The following is a 14,318-nucleotide window of genomic DNA, read 5'->3' on the forward strand; positions in this document are numbered from 1 at the left end:
GTCTGTACTTTTATAAACATATTTCTATTGGCGATGCACTGGATGCATAATTTTCATCAACTAGTGTTTTGCCCGGCCAGCTGTGGTCGTGCTGCAATCGCAGGACAATAACTGATGCCGCTGCTCATTGGTTAGGAACCGCATTTCAGCCTCGCCTTCGCGACCACGTGAAGTGACCCTGGCTCTGATCCGTCGTCGGCATCGGTAGACCTACACTCTGCAGATCGCTTTGAAGATAATGCGTGCGCGGCCGCGGAACACGCAGTTGCTGGCTGGCGGAGTAATCGACGAGCAAATTAGAATCGACTTATAACAAAAGATCACTAGCTAAGTGTTTAAATACTTACGTTACGGCGCATAATGCAATTTAGATTCAGCTGTCGAAAACCTCACGACACCACGCTGTTCAACTTTCGGAGCGTCCATTATGTCACGCAACCATGGTCAAACCAGTGTACGAGAGCATTGCGGAACATTCATCTTTACACCTGCGTGTCCCTTTTGTAAACGAGAGATGCCTGTGTGCTACAGGCATGCCTCGCAGATAATGATCCGAACCATTACTGCGCAGGGTGGGTTGTCTCACTTTCATTTTACCCGGCCTCGTACATTAGAAATGCGAAGATACAAATGCGAAGATACAGTTTGATAAAGGGAAAAAATATCACTGGAAACAAAGCATACTGCACGCATACACAAAGCCTCGCAACAATATATATAAATATACGTATGAATCTTTAATAAATCTACATATCTAAGAAAAAGTCAGCTTATATAATGCTTCAAACAAGGCAAACAAATATGCTGGGCAGTCACAGATTCACCGATCACAAAATCTAAAGCTCCCCCCCCTCCCTACCTGCACTCGCCCCTAGGTGTCACGCGCGCGGAAGGCGGTGCGTTTCCTCCCCGGTTTTCTATCTTGAGCACACAAGGCTGAGCCACCATCGTCCCCTTAAGAAAATGGATTTAGAGTTCCTTTAGAACTCCTAATGAGTTCCTATAGAGTCACGAGGGACGTTATAGGAACTCGCGATCTATAGAGTCTTCCGCATCGAATCGCTATAAGAAGTGTAAAGAAACCTGTCTATAGAAACAAGTAATTTCGCACACATAAGATGTATGATACATGTGTTGATGTAAAATTAGATGTATTGACGCCATATATACTGAATTCTATTAAGTAATTTTTATAGAATTTCTTTACAACTTCTAACGCGACCTGTCTATAGAATCGCTCTCCATTCGTCTATAAATGTTCTATAGAGGGTGTATAGATATCATACGTACTAAATTCTATATTGTAATGCCTATAGAAAGTTTTAACACTTCTAATGCGGCTTGTCTATAAAGTGACCCTCCATTCCCCCTATATGAGCAGTCTATAGAGTGTTTATTGTTATCACATGTACAAAATTCTATAAAATAATGTCTGTAGAAAGTTTTAACGCTGCTAATGCGGCTTATCTATAGACAGGCTCTCCATTCAACCTGTATAGGCGGTCTATAGAAGGTTTATTGTCATCATAGGTACAACTTTCTATAGAAGAATGTTTATAGAACGTTTTCAGGTTTTCTAATGCGGCCTGTCTATAAAATGGCTCTACACCCACCCTCCATAAACGTTCTATAGAGGTCGTATTGACGTCTTATGTACCAAATTCTATATGAGAATGTTTATAGAATGTTTTCAGAACTTCTAACGCGGCCTAGTCTTTAGATTGGCTCACCATTCCCATTCTAAAAAATGTGCCATCAAGTGACATATGCACTGAATTCTATAAAGGAGCGTTTATAGGATTAAAAAGCTAAAGTGCGGCCTGTGTAAGAACGTGTCTATAATTGCACTCTATAAACATTCGACAGAGGGTGTGCAATACTGTTGAATTAACCCTATATGAGCAGTCTATAGAATGTTTATTGTTAGCACATGTACAAAATTCTATAAAATAATGTCTGTAGAAAGTTTTAACGCTGCTAATGCGGCTTATCTATAGACAGGCTCACGACACCATGCTGTTCAACTTTCGGAACGTCCATTATGTCACACAACCATGGTCAAACCAGTGTACGAGAGCATTGAAGAACATTCATCTTTACACCTGCGTGTCACCTGCGTGTTCTTACACAGGCCGCACTTTAGCTTTTTAATCCTATAAACGCTCCTTAGGAGGGATTCTATGGAGCTGTACCCTTATGAAAATGACTGTTGAAATGTTGTTGGCATATTGTTGACGAACTGTTGACTCAATAGCCTTTCAACAATACCTCAACAATTATTGAAACCATAGAGCAATAATTCAACAGTAAAGTTGTTGGACAGTTCACAACAAAAAAGTCGTTGACTAAATTTTGTTGGTATAGTGTTGAATAGCATTGAGTATTTTTGAGCCATTGTTGAGTAGCTTTCAACACGAAAGTCGTTGACTAAATTCTCTTGATATGTTGTTGAATAGTATTGAGTATTATTGAGCCATTGTTGAGTAATTTCCAACAATAAAGTCGTTGACTAAATTCTGTTGATATATTGTTGAATAGTATTGAGTATTATTGAGCCAATGTTGAGTAGTTTTCAACAATAAAGTCGTTGACTAAATTCTCTTGACATATTATTGAAAAAGTATTGAGTATTGAACCATTGTTGACTAGTTTCCAACAATAAAGTCGTTGACTAAATGCTGTTAACTTATTGTTGAATAACACTGAGTCACGAGCAATATTGAGTTTCGAAGTACATGTGAAAAACACACGCACATATGTATGTGTGCGTCTTTTGCACATATATGTTGCTTTACTGATCACTTGATCATCATTGCATATATACAGGGTGTTGTTTCACGTTACTTGAACCATAGACGTATATACACCTGTTTCAGCCAACTTTACTCAGAGATTAAAAATATGCCGATGCACCATAAGACGATGCGACCAAATGCATGTTGCTCACTCTTGCACGTGTCACGCTATTCTTGTATTTTTCCTAAGTTGTTATTTAGTGAAGAAAATTAGCCATTCTGAATGAACAAAGTTAGGCGAAAAATTGCAATTAGAAAGTTCTAGAGCACTTTGCAAAACGTCCGATTAGGCAATTTCTAACTTTCTATCTATTAAGTGTTAGTGTTTTTCAGCTTACTGCGGATGCCCGAGAAATACAAAAAATATCACTTGACATACCCGCTTGCGCGCCGTGCTTGCAGCGCTCCCAAACGAGCATACCATCGAGCAGGGTGTGTTGCCGCTTAAAAGGCGACAGGGCAGTGACGAAGGCGTTGGCTGTGGTATTGACACCAGCAACGTGCTTCCCTCGCTGCGGTTCATGATGGCGATAAGCAGACGGGTGTTCACACCGGTTAAATGGTATGTTTTCGTTTGTGCGCAGAAGGCTTAGGAGCCGTGCAATCACGACTCGCGGGCGGGCATGTCACGTGGTGCTTTTTGTATTTTGCGAGCATCCGCAGTAAGCTGAAAAACACTAAATAATACTTAACAGATAAAGGACAGAAACTGTTTATTCGGACGTGTTGCCAACTGCTCTGCAACTTTCTAATTGGAATTTCTTCGCAACTTCCATGCTTCAGACGTTGGTTAATTATCCTTGACTAATTAGCCAATTAGGCAATATATAGAAATAGCGCGACACGCTACATACCAAAGGGAGCAACATGCATTTAGTCGCGTCCTCATAGAGGGCATAGAGTTTACACTCGGCCTAAAGTTAGCAGAAACACCCTGCATATATATATATAGTTTGAGAAGACAAACGTCGCTACAAGCAGTGATAAACAACCGATGATTGGACGCATCCTGCATTTCTATCGGCGTCCATTATAAGGGGCCAGTGCCCTGGCTGAGTGTTAGGAAACGGCATTGCATGCCTCCATGTTAAATATAGGTGGCGGGGAACGTTAACAAAATTCAAGTCTGGGGTTTGACGGGCCAAAACCACGCTTTGATTATGAGCCGCACCGTAGTAAGAAACTCCATATTTATTTTGACCATCTGGGGTACTTTAACCTGCACCAAATTTGGTGCAGGTTAAACGCACAGTACGCGGGCGTTTTTGCATTTCAGCCCCATCGAAATGCAGCCGCCGCCGCCGGCATGAGATTCCAAGCACTCGGGTTAGTAGCGCAACACCTCAGCCGCTATGCCACCACGGCGGGTGCGGCGGAGAAAGGAGTGAACATCGTTTTTACAGAGTAATTTAGCTTAGATGTTACCCGTTAGCGCGCAACAGAACGGAACGAAAAGCTTGGCGGATATGTACAACATGGTGCTCATATTTCACATGGAGGCCAAATTCTTTTCTGTGACCTAGACGGGGTGCTGGCGAATGTGTTGGGAATCTGCTCGGCCACCAAGCACAACCTGCGCTGCTATACGTTCTCGGTGACAACTCGCACAGCGCAGAAGCACACGCACAAATGTTTAAAGAATGGGACGACAGACCGCCTGCAGTTTGCCATGACGTCGAAATAAGAAGCACAAACAGCGACGTTTCTGTACTTTTGTGGTCAATAGTTCAGTTCGCATGGTTGCGGCATGCATTACTTTTTTTTTTTAAATACAAACGACGAAAACTGTGCGCGCAAACATTAGCACGGCGTTTGCGACGTTTGAATTTGGCGCCTTTTCCCGCGCATGCCATTAGCTCCTGCCGGTGCACTGCGTTACTGCGCCAAAGAAAGTAATTCATCAAAGAAGCGAAGCAAAAAACTTTCATACACTTGCAAATCGCAACAATTGTTCAATATTAACATGAAATTACAGAATTTGTTATCAAATGGTACAATTCATGATAATATAAGCGTGTATTTGTATGAGTGTACACGTATAATTGCGCGTTTGGGCTGTTGATGCTTGGCACATTTCGGCGAGCTGCACGCTGTTTGCTTGAGAGCTTCCTGCGTTTTCTGCGTCCTTTGAGTGCTTCGCTGTGACATCTTTGGAATATTCCTGCGTGTTGCTCGCTTTTTATGGGCTTGTTGCCTCGAAGAGCGCCATGATCGCCTCCGACTCAGCGACATTAAGGGTGAGTGAGTTTCAAATTCCCTTTGTTCGTCCATTGCGACGTGAACGGAGCGCGGAAGTGATTTCAGCGCTTGTGCGTGTCTTCCGCGCGCCTCTTTTCTAGTTTTCATTCCTAGTACTATCCTTCCGTTGCCAGAATTGGTTGTACAGCACTAGATTCGTGGTATATAACATGGAGCTTTGTCCTGGTTTAACTTTACACTCCGCTTGTGGTGACGTAAGGCAGCTATGTGGTGCCAGCTAAAACAGGGCATGTTGTACGCCATGATTTCTGATACGGTATTCGAGCACCGATTGAGTTAGCCTTATTAATGAGCGCAAAACAATGCGACGTGAAACCATCCGATCTGTACTGTAATCGGAAGATATTTCGTTTGCGCCACGCTAGTACAAGACGTGGGAGCGAGCTTGTAGCGGCGTGCGGCGGTGGGATCGGCGAAAGTGTATTCTGTTGCGCTGAATTCCCTTCAGGAACGAGTGACTAGGCTGCTATCTGACACGCCGTGCGGCCGATGTTCGCGCGATCGGAAAACACAGAGGAGGCTGTCGCGCAATAATAATAAAGAATTTGAAGGGTGTACATGTGATTCTATGCGATACGTGAGATACAATAGAGGGGGATGCCACAGAGTGCTGCGAAATCATCGAGTTATACGCCGTGCCAACCGCGTGTGTTTTGTTTTCCACCAGTTCGCGCGCATTCAGCTTTCTTTTTTCATCTTCGTTCGACACCATCGAGTGCTTCGCCCCAAACGGCTTCGCATAGGCGCTCTTAGCATTCACGGGAAGGCAGATTTCATGGCACTCCAGGTCCTACAACATTCAAAATAATGTGATTTCGTGAAATTGCAGCTTTTCGCACTTCAGTAAGTGATTGATTTAACAAAATTTTAAAATCAGTAGAGGAACGAGATGCCTGGCATATCTGCCTTGTCGTCCCACTGGGTTTCGAGGCGGCATGTATACGTTATCGGCAACATAACCATCAATAATTAGCTTTGTTTCTTGTGACCATAGAAGTAGCTAGTTATGTCGAAAAGCTATTTTTGCTTTGAATCCGAGCACTAAATAGTGAACAGATTGAAAGGGGAGCGCATAGTTGTGAACTAAATGACAACGCTTTACCAGAAGCTTGGAATAATGCATTGTCGAAAGAGCAGTTCTGTGAAATTCTTTCTTTGAGAGTAAGCAAAACTTCAGTAGCATCAGGTAGACGGGGAGTAAAAGAATGCAACACTGTGGTTTTATATGAAGGAGCATCCTTTAATATGTGGCCATAACAGTTCAGTAGATGCATGGAAATAATTTTTAAAATAATAGAGGAATGTGAAATAAATTATTTGACAAGCTCACACTGCCATTGGCAAGAGCGGCCACACTTTAGTGTATTCAATGACTAGTCATTTGTATCCGTCTATTTATGTCAGCCTAATGGTCCATGTAGCTCTTTTGATTGTTCATTATGCTGCATTGTGGCTTCACATTTTAATACTGACATCTTTTTTCAGATTCAAAATGAGCTGAGAGACACCCAAGCTGGAATGCTAAAGGTGAATTCTTTGGCCATCCATTCTGTAACGTCACCATGATCAAATACAGTGATGCCGTGAAAATGTATTGCAGGAAGCAGAAAAAACAACATTGCTGATGCAACTGCAAGGCATTTGCTCCAGTGATCAATTGGTGCAGAGTGCCTTCATTAGGAGACATGGTGCCTTTAAGCACTCAGCTGAAAGACTGCATGCAACTGCACCGGGACTGGGAGTGAATTTCAGTGTCACTTGTGAACATATTAAAGATAGAATGTGCCTTCTTCAGGGTATATGCCTGATATGAGAGGGGTGTTCAGAAACAGTGTGGACATTAGTGGTCTACGTGAGTGCACATCTTCCTAGTTTTACCTATGTCATGCAGCAGTGCACTGATAGAGGTATCAAACCAGAGCAGCAGCACCCTTTGAGAAAGTTGGCTGAAGAACGAGCAGTGATCAAAGCTTTCTGCATTTCAAGGGCCAAATTCCTAAAAGATTGATGCCGAGCTGGACGGTGTGAAGTGCCGGTCACCACATACTGTAGCCAGCATGGCATGAATCTCCTTGGCATTATGCCTCGTTAGGATACAGAAATTGCATCACTGCTCATAAAAAAAAATTGGAAATTGGGAGGTTGAGGGGAAGTGGCAGGGCTCCCGTCTGGAGCAGCCAGTGCATGCCCATTGCTATACTGATAATCCTACCTTAATGAGAACCAGTGATGCATGTTAACCTATTACGTAGCTAAGTGCATTCCTTGTTTTGTATTAAGTAAAGCCCCTCCATCCGCGCGCCACCGCCGCTCTCTTAAGTACCGCCAACCGCCTTTTCCCCTCACACCAAATCCGGTTCCGGCATTTCCGCTTCCGGCGTTTCCGGTTCCGGCATGTCCGGTTTTAAGATTTCCGGTTCCGGCGTTTACGCTTCCCGGAGTTACCGGAGTTGCGCTGCGAGAATTTCCACTGTGATTGCAGACGATGGTGAGACGCCCGTGCTTAGCAACCGGTGCTAATTTGAGTAGCTCGCTCTAGCCGTTCCACCAAGCGTCATTCGTGTGCATCTACGTGCTTGTTTGCGTACGCTGCGCCCGCACGCTTTGCCTGTCGTCCCCTTTCTCTGACAAAGTGCGGAGAGCCATGGGCTGGTGCACAACACATGAACATAATTCGCCGTACACATCTGCTCGCGTCACAACACTAACACAATTCGCCGTACACCTTTGCACGCGTTACAACACGCGCGCACGCACCAATTCACTGCACACCTCCGCGCATATCCCACAAGAAAAGCACACTTGCTTTCACCATGTCACTGAATGCCTTCCACGCAAATTTGAACTTGTTATATTTCATAGCTTCACGTCATTGCAGTTCTTCACGCAGTGCACGCACTTGGGACGTTCGTTACCTTCATTCTGCCGTACTTGTACGAGACAAGTTCAACCTCAGAATCAACAGCATAAACTCTATGCGTCTGCCGTACAAATTGGCGTCGCGAACTCCTTCACTAAAGTCCCTCCATACGTGCTGGCTGAAGGGGATGTATGCTTCAAAACAAGAAGAATTCAAAGGGGACAAGCTGTTGTATTCCGCTGAAGTAGTAGTTTGCGGTCGCTGTTTTCCAAATGCACGAAAAACGGGAGCGGTCTCCAAGCACCCAGGCACTGCATTCCACTGTACGTTGTCTCTCGAGGCACAATCCGTCGCAGGTTGACGCGAAGCAGCGAACACGACCAGATCGCCGATTACAATAGGCGGTGGTTCTTGGATGGAATCGCATTAACAGTTTCAACCGCAGCTGGTGCAATTAAAGCCTCTCCGTAGACGCGAAAGTAAACAACGCTAAAAACATAGCGTCACTTCGACTCGGAACAGGAAGCTGAAGCTACGTAAGTTCCGCTTGGCGCCGGAAGCTGAGGGGGTGAGTGGGAGAGGAGCGTGGAGGAGGAGGGTAGTTTGGCGGTACTTAACCTGGTCGGGAGGTTGAGGGGAAGTGGCAGGGCTCCCCTCTGGAGCAGCCAGTGCATGTCCATTGCTATACTGATAATCCTACCTTAATGAGAACCAGTGATGCATGTTAACCTATTACGCAGCTAAGTGCATTCCTTGTTTTGTATTAAGGGGACACTAATTACACCTTAAATGAATTTAAAATAAAGCATCGTTTTAAATATCTATTTCTGTAAATTTCTTGGTAATTGCTTGATTATTAGAGAAAATAAAGCTCAACGTTAAATTTTCTGATTATCGCCCCAAAATCTTCGTGCTGACATCTCATTGTCACATCGTGGATTTCAAGTATTTTTACAAACTTGGGTTGTATTGGTTGAGTAAACGTTCCTGACGGTTCTTTTTTTAAGTTTTTTTAATACAATGAAGAACATCTTTATTTGTAAAAAAAAATTGCTGCACCTGAACAGACATCATCAAAATCCATGACGTCACAGCAAGCGGGTGTGGTAACTTCAAGGCAGCACTGCCACCAATCTTTCCTCTTGCTGCTTTTACAATTTACTCAGCCTCTTGTCATTGTACGAGTGAATCTCTTGAATTGTAGGAAGATCATTTACAGATACATCTAAAATAATTTTTCTCTTTAGGGCTTTCTTGCCATAGTTGCTTAGGGGTGTTGGCACAGCACCGCTAAGCACGAGGTCACATGTTCAAACAACTGCATTTTGATGGAGGTGAAATACAAAACTGCCCATGTACCTTGCAGCCTGATTTGGTAAAAATTAATCCAGAGTTCCCCACTATGGCGTGCCTAAAGCCTGTTTCACATGTAAGCGAAAATGCTTGCAAATCCTGCCGCCGCGCCGCAGAAATCAGTTTCAAGCGGCGGTGGGAGCGGCAAGGTTCGGGCAAGTTGGAATTTCATCGCAGCGGCAGAGCGGCAGCACTGCTTCCGAACGGCCCACCTCGACACTTGACCAGAGGAGGATTAGTGCTGGAAAGCCTGCGCATAGGACGATGTTTATTTACTTGGTACGCGTGGTACAGGCAACATGCCAAGAGAGCTTTTCAACGAATTGTTAAATTGCTAAGCGCAGGATATGTATTTATAAAATAAATATTTGAGAGGCAGAGACAAAGCAATGTTTATGTTGGTAGTCGCAAACTACCGAAACTGGCTGAAAGTCCTGTGTTTTATGCCAGCAACATTGCTATTCGCAGCAGCGGAAAATGCGCGGCGGCAATGCATATGAAACGAAACTTTGCGATAAGCTTTGCAGCGCCGCGTCGCTGTTCGCTCCATTCGCTGAATCGCTTGCATGTGAAACAAGCTTAAACATCAGATTGTCGTTTTGGCACTTAAAACGCCAAAATTTAATTAATTTAATTTTACTTTAGTGCTCCTTTAAGCGGTAGAATTCATGATCTCTGCAAAAACTCATGCTCAAAGTATTTTCCGTAAAGATTAAATAAACAGTAGATATAAGTGTCTATTTATATTTTGAATTCTGTGATGCGTGATGACTATTAGTGGTACAACGAGACAGAATTGTAATACAATGTGTGACGGCACGATGTTGCACATCGAGGAAATGACCGAGTCTCCCTAGAGGTCCCTGGCATGGACATCAACTGACTGTCCACAAACTTCTGAGTTCACTCCGTGATCTTGTGCAGCCTGTGCTTTCTGAGTAGATTCATTTAATTGAGGTTTAATTTAATTAATTTAATTTACTGTCCTTGCGGCTTATGTACATTTCATACAGTGGAGTGGAATCTCGCATTACTTCTGCAGCACAGCAAGTGAACGTGATGTGTAGTGGTAATCTTAGTAATGATCGACAATCATGTCCCACTTCGAGCTCCTAATGCTGCTTGCCAACACAAGCAGCAGCATCTGCTCAAGATAGCGTGAAAGAGTTTCATTGAAAAGTGGCATATGCCTAGGGTCGCATACCCAGTCACCCAAGCTGTTCCAACGGTTGGTATTGAACTCTTCCCTCAACATAGCAGCCCAATCTCCCCATTAGACCATGGCTACATATTCACACAAATGGATGGGACAATCGAGACAAACACCTGAAAATATGGAGTATCCCAAGAATGGTAATCACAATAAATAGTACTAGATGTGCATTAGCGCAAGCTCTTGGGCCAGTTGGTGCATGATGAACTTGAAAAGGGGGGGTACCAGAAAAACAAAGGAGACGCACACATGGAAAAGGCGTTAGACAGGGACGAACGCTGGTCCGTCCCAATGTCCGTCCATGTCTAATGCCGTTTCCTTGTGTGCGTGTCATTTGTGTTTCGCTGGCTCCCCTTTTTCAAGTACTAGATGTTTGGATACTTTGGTTTATTTTTCTTGTTTGTGCTGGATTGTTTTTCTGAAACATGGGGCATCCAGACAGCATCAGAAGCTTGTAAGAAGTCAAGTTTAGCATTATAGATTTGCAACAGGTACTTTCGTAATTTATTTGCTGTAGGGCTGTTGTGTGAATGTACTTGAAAGGCTTAAAACTGTTTTGCTAACATTTACTTAAACATGCAGGTTCACATACGCTGTAAGAGTACACATTGAGAAGGTTATCCTGGCCCAGCTTACCATGGCCTGCAATGGTGGACCAGGAAAGTTTGCAAGGGCCTTGCTTCACCATGTGTTCACAGAGGAGGAGCTCATGGGCCATTAGGGCTTTGGAAATAACACCAAGGGGCAACAGAGGCTCTTGACCCCATCAGGGTCAGTGCTGTTATAGGTAAGTACCATATATCCTTTCCAGTTGCATTTTAACATTCACATTTCTTTTCTAAATTTATGAACTTGCCATTGGCATAACAAACGACTTTCATGTAGCCTGTGTGTGCAGCTGTGTGATACAATAGCCTACCATTTGGAATGACTGTTCATATGATCTTAAGTGCCTAATGCCGCCATACTCAAATGCTTCCAAATTTAAAAGCTGCCTTCACTGCCGAAAGCTTTTAGCATCTCCACCAAATAAAATTAGCTGCATTTGTGCATTAGCAGTGCTACTTGGCTGTCACTGCAAGGAATAGTTGTCTGTGAAGCACGCTTCAAATCTGTTGGCATGGAGGACATGGTTAAGTAGCCTGAAAGTGTTAATACACAAATTGCGGAGAAGCTATGCTCAAGTGTGGTTACTGCTCAGCTCGAGCAGGAGCACGTTCACCAAATTGCAGAAATCAAAACAAAACAGCTCTCCATGTTCTGAGATGTGAAACAGTAGTTTCACCAATTTTAACAGACCACATCAAATCAAAGTTGCTCCTATCTTGAAGCAGGTCCATGTGATCCGAGACAGCAACCTTTCAGCGGAGGGAACCTGAGTGTTGTGGCAATTTTCTTTTGGTAGTTTCAATCAAAGAAACAACAGGGACAGAGTTGCCAGCTTCACAGTCAACAGTACTATGTTTAGTGGATGCTTACTTATTCTAAGCACCTAACCTATGACTCGTATTTATTAACATGCACTTTATCACTTTGTATTCTAAGATATGAAAAAATATTTATGTGGCTTTTCCCTATATACTTCAATAAATGGAGAATAGGCTCTTGGGGCCTAATGTATAAAGCTTCTTACAGACCATCGGACATGTCCACTACTCCCATTCTGAAATTGTTAGAATTGTTTCCTGCTTCCTTACTTCACCTACCTGTTAACATGGTTATGAACCATTGCCAAGTAGATTATGGGCTTAAATTTATCAAAAAGATGAATGGGCTTTTCTGTCGCTCTTGTTTAGCCCGTTGAGGATCACATTTTGGGGAGAAATATGCCTCTAATTTAGGAGTTATATATCTTTTGTGGTGTGCACATACTCAAAACTTTCGACTTGAATAGTGTCCTATTCAATTTAGTCTGTGAATGGTCACTATTTGTAAATGTGAGTATTATTCTAATATTTCGAAACACCAATAAAACATGAGATTTGAGCCAAAGTACGGTAAATTTTCACCTCCAATAACATAGTATAGACGTAAAACGTAAGAACTTGTAAGAATAGCAGACCAGGCTACGTTACTAAAGTAGCTGTACTTTAGAGGCTGTACAGCAATCATTCATGCTTACTGAGAAGTCCTGTGCATGTGAAGAAACTTTTTGCTGCTCCATTTGTGCTTTTAATAAACAGCTCTTCATAACATAACAATGACAGAAACTTGCTAACTTTAAGTATACTAGTATGTGAACCTCATCTTACATTAATTGTGATATCAGCTGTTCATTATTCAGAAGCTATCCAATATTTGATTTGCTTCTGGCATTATTCGGTTCAGTCTCAAAAATCACTTTTCGCGCATCCTTAATATTGTTATTGCACATTTAAGTTCTTCAGGGCGACTTTCCGAGAAAATAAACTGGTAAATAATTTTTTAAAATAACAATAAAGTGGCAATACCATTTCAGTATTTGCAGTTTTACATGTTTTATTTTTTATGCAGGATAAAGCAGCATAATTTTTTCTGTAATGAAACTTACGAAAACTTGTGGCAGCATTCCCAAATTAATGCAATGACAGACACCAAGGAGCTAAGTGAAAAATCAGTTTGGGAGAAACCCAAGGAGCGACAGCACTATAAGAATATTTTCTAGAAGTCTCAGAAGGTTGCAGCACCTCCAGTGGGAGGCTAGGCAACACTTTGTTCTGAAAAGGCAAATTTTTTCAGAACGTTCCGTCATAGCCACAGATGTACGGCAGTGAACCCTAAAAGGTTTAAAGAAGTCAGTCCTATGGCATATGGCTCTTAAAAGACAGCATTTCTTCGTATCTGTCACATTCTGCATGTGTCATGCTAAGCAGTTTGGCGCACAACTACACGGAATCCTCATTATAACAGTAATTCAGTCGTTGAGGCAGAAAACATACTTCGCTGTCAGCAGTGTCTTCTTTAATGTAGAAAGTCCTAAGTCATTGTAAGGCGAGAAGTACGTTCCGATTGCACGTGAACTCGGGAAACCTAACATCAAATGAAGCTACACTCAATTCTAGTGACATGACACTATTGTATTTGGAGCATGGAAAAGCACAGTGAAGTGCTGCACATTTTAATCATGAAACTTACAAGAAATAATTTTAGTTGTCAGTTCAGGTTTATTTATGAACGACATGAATTTTTTTCACCATTTTGTTTCTCAGCAAGCAAAGTTCACATCTTTGACATTGAAGATATTCATAAAGTTATATTGCTACAGTGTTTTGTTCCTCTTTGCCCTTTCCTGCATTTGACACTTAGTGGAGTCCTGTGCCACACTAAATAAATTTAAATGGTCATGCTGTAAAGCTGTACCCATGGAAAATTGGAATAAAGCAACACAAATACATAAATCAATTTCATTGTAACAAGGGCATCTTGCATGCCATTCTTTTGCATGTGGAAGTTGCTTTTTAAAACTTGTTCTGGCTTGTTTTTGCAGGCTTCACGTGTCGCAAATTTCCTGGTACCAACATGCCCTATGTAAAGAACTCTGGCCTCGCTTCTCTCATGGGACCCTGCCCCTGAAGCAACTGCCCCTGCCCCTTCACCTCTGAAGAGCCCAAGTTGGACAGCTCAAACCAAAACACAAGTGTTGTGCTTCAGTAACTCTCGACATTTTTATGTTTTATGCTAGTCTCCTGAAGGGCCCAATTTGGATTTCTCAAATGAGCATACAAATGGTTGCAGGAATGCAACCAAATGCCTTGACATTTTTATGTTAATTTTATTTATGTTAATTATGCTAGTCTCCTGAGAAGCCCACATTGGATTGCTCAATCCAGAATACAAGTGCTGTGCTTTGTTATAGTTC

At 42.6% G+C, this 14,318-nt stretch overlaps 1 long non-coding RNA gene across 2 annotated transcripts; it reads left to right on the forward strand.

Moving 5' to 3' along the window:
- The first annotated feature begins 4,883 nt into the window (after positions 1–4,883).
- LOC135913272 (uncharacterized) lies at positions 4,884–14,128 on the forward strand. 2 transcript variants are annotated; one of them, XR_010567936.2, is made up of 4 exons: positions 4,884–5,032; positions 6,540–6,581; positions 11,063–11,267; positions 13,947–14,128. It is a non-coding gene; the product is annotated as an uncharacterized lncRNA (long non-coding RNA). The 2 variants fall into 2 exon arrangements; XR_010567937.2 differs by lacking the exon at positions 6,540–6,581 and having other exon boundaries at positions 4,887–5,032; positions 13,947–14,126.
- Positions 14,129–14,318: the final 190 nt, after the last annotated feature.

This window comes from Dermacentor albipictus, chromosome 5, assembly GCF_038994185.2.
Source record: "Dermacentor albipictus isolate Rhodes 1998 colony chromosome 5, USDA_Dalb.pri_finalv2, whole genome shotgun sequence".
NCBI classification, from domain to species: Eukaryota; Metazoa; Arthropoda; class Arachnida; order Ixodida; family Ixodidae; genus Dermacentor; species Dermacentor albipictus.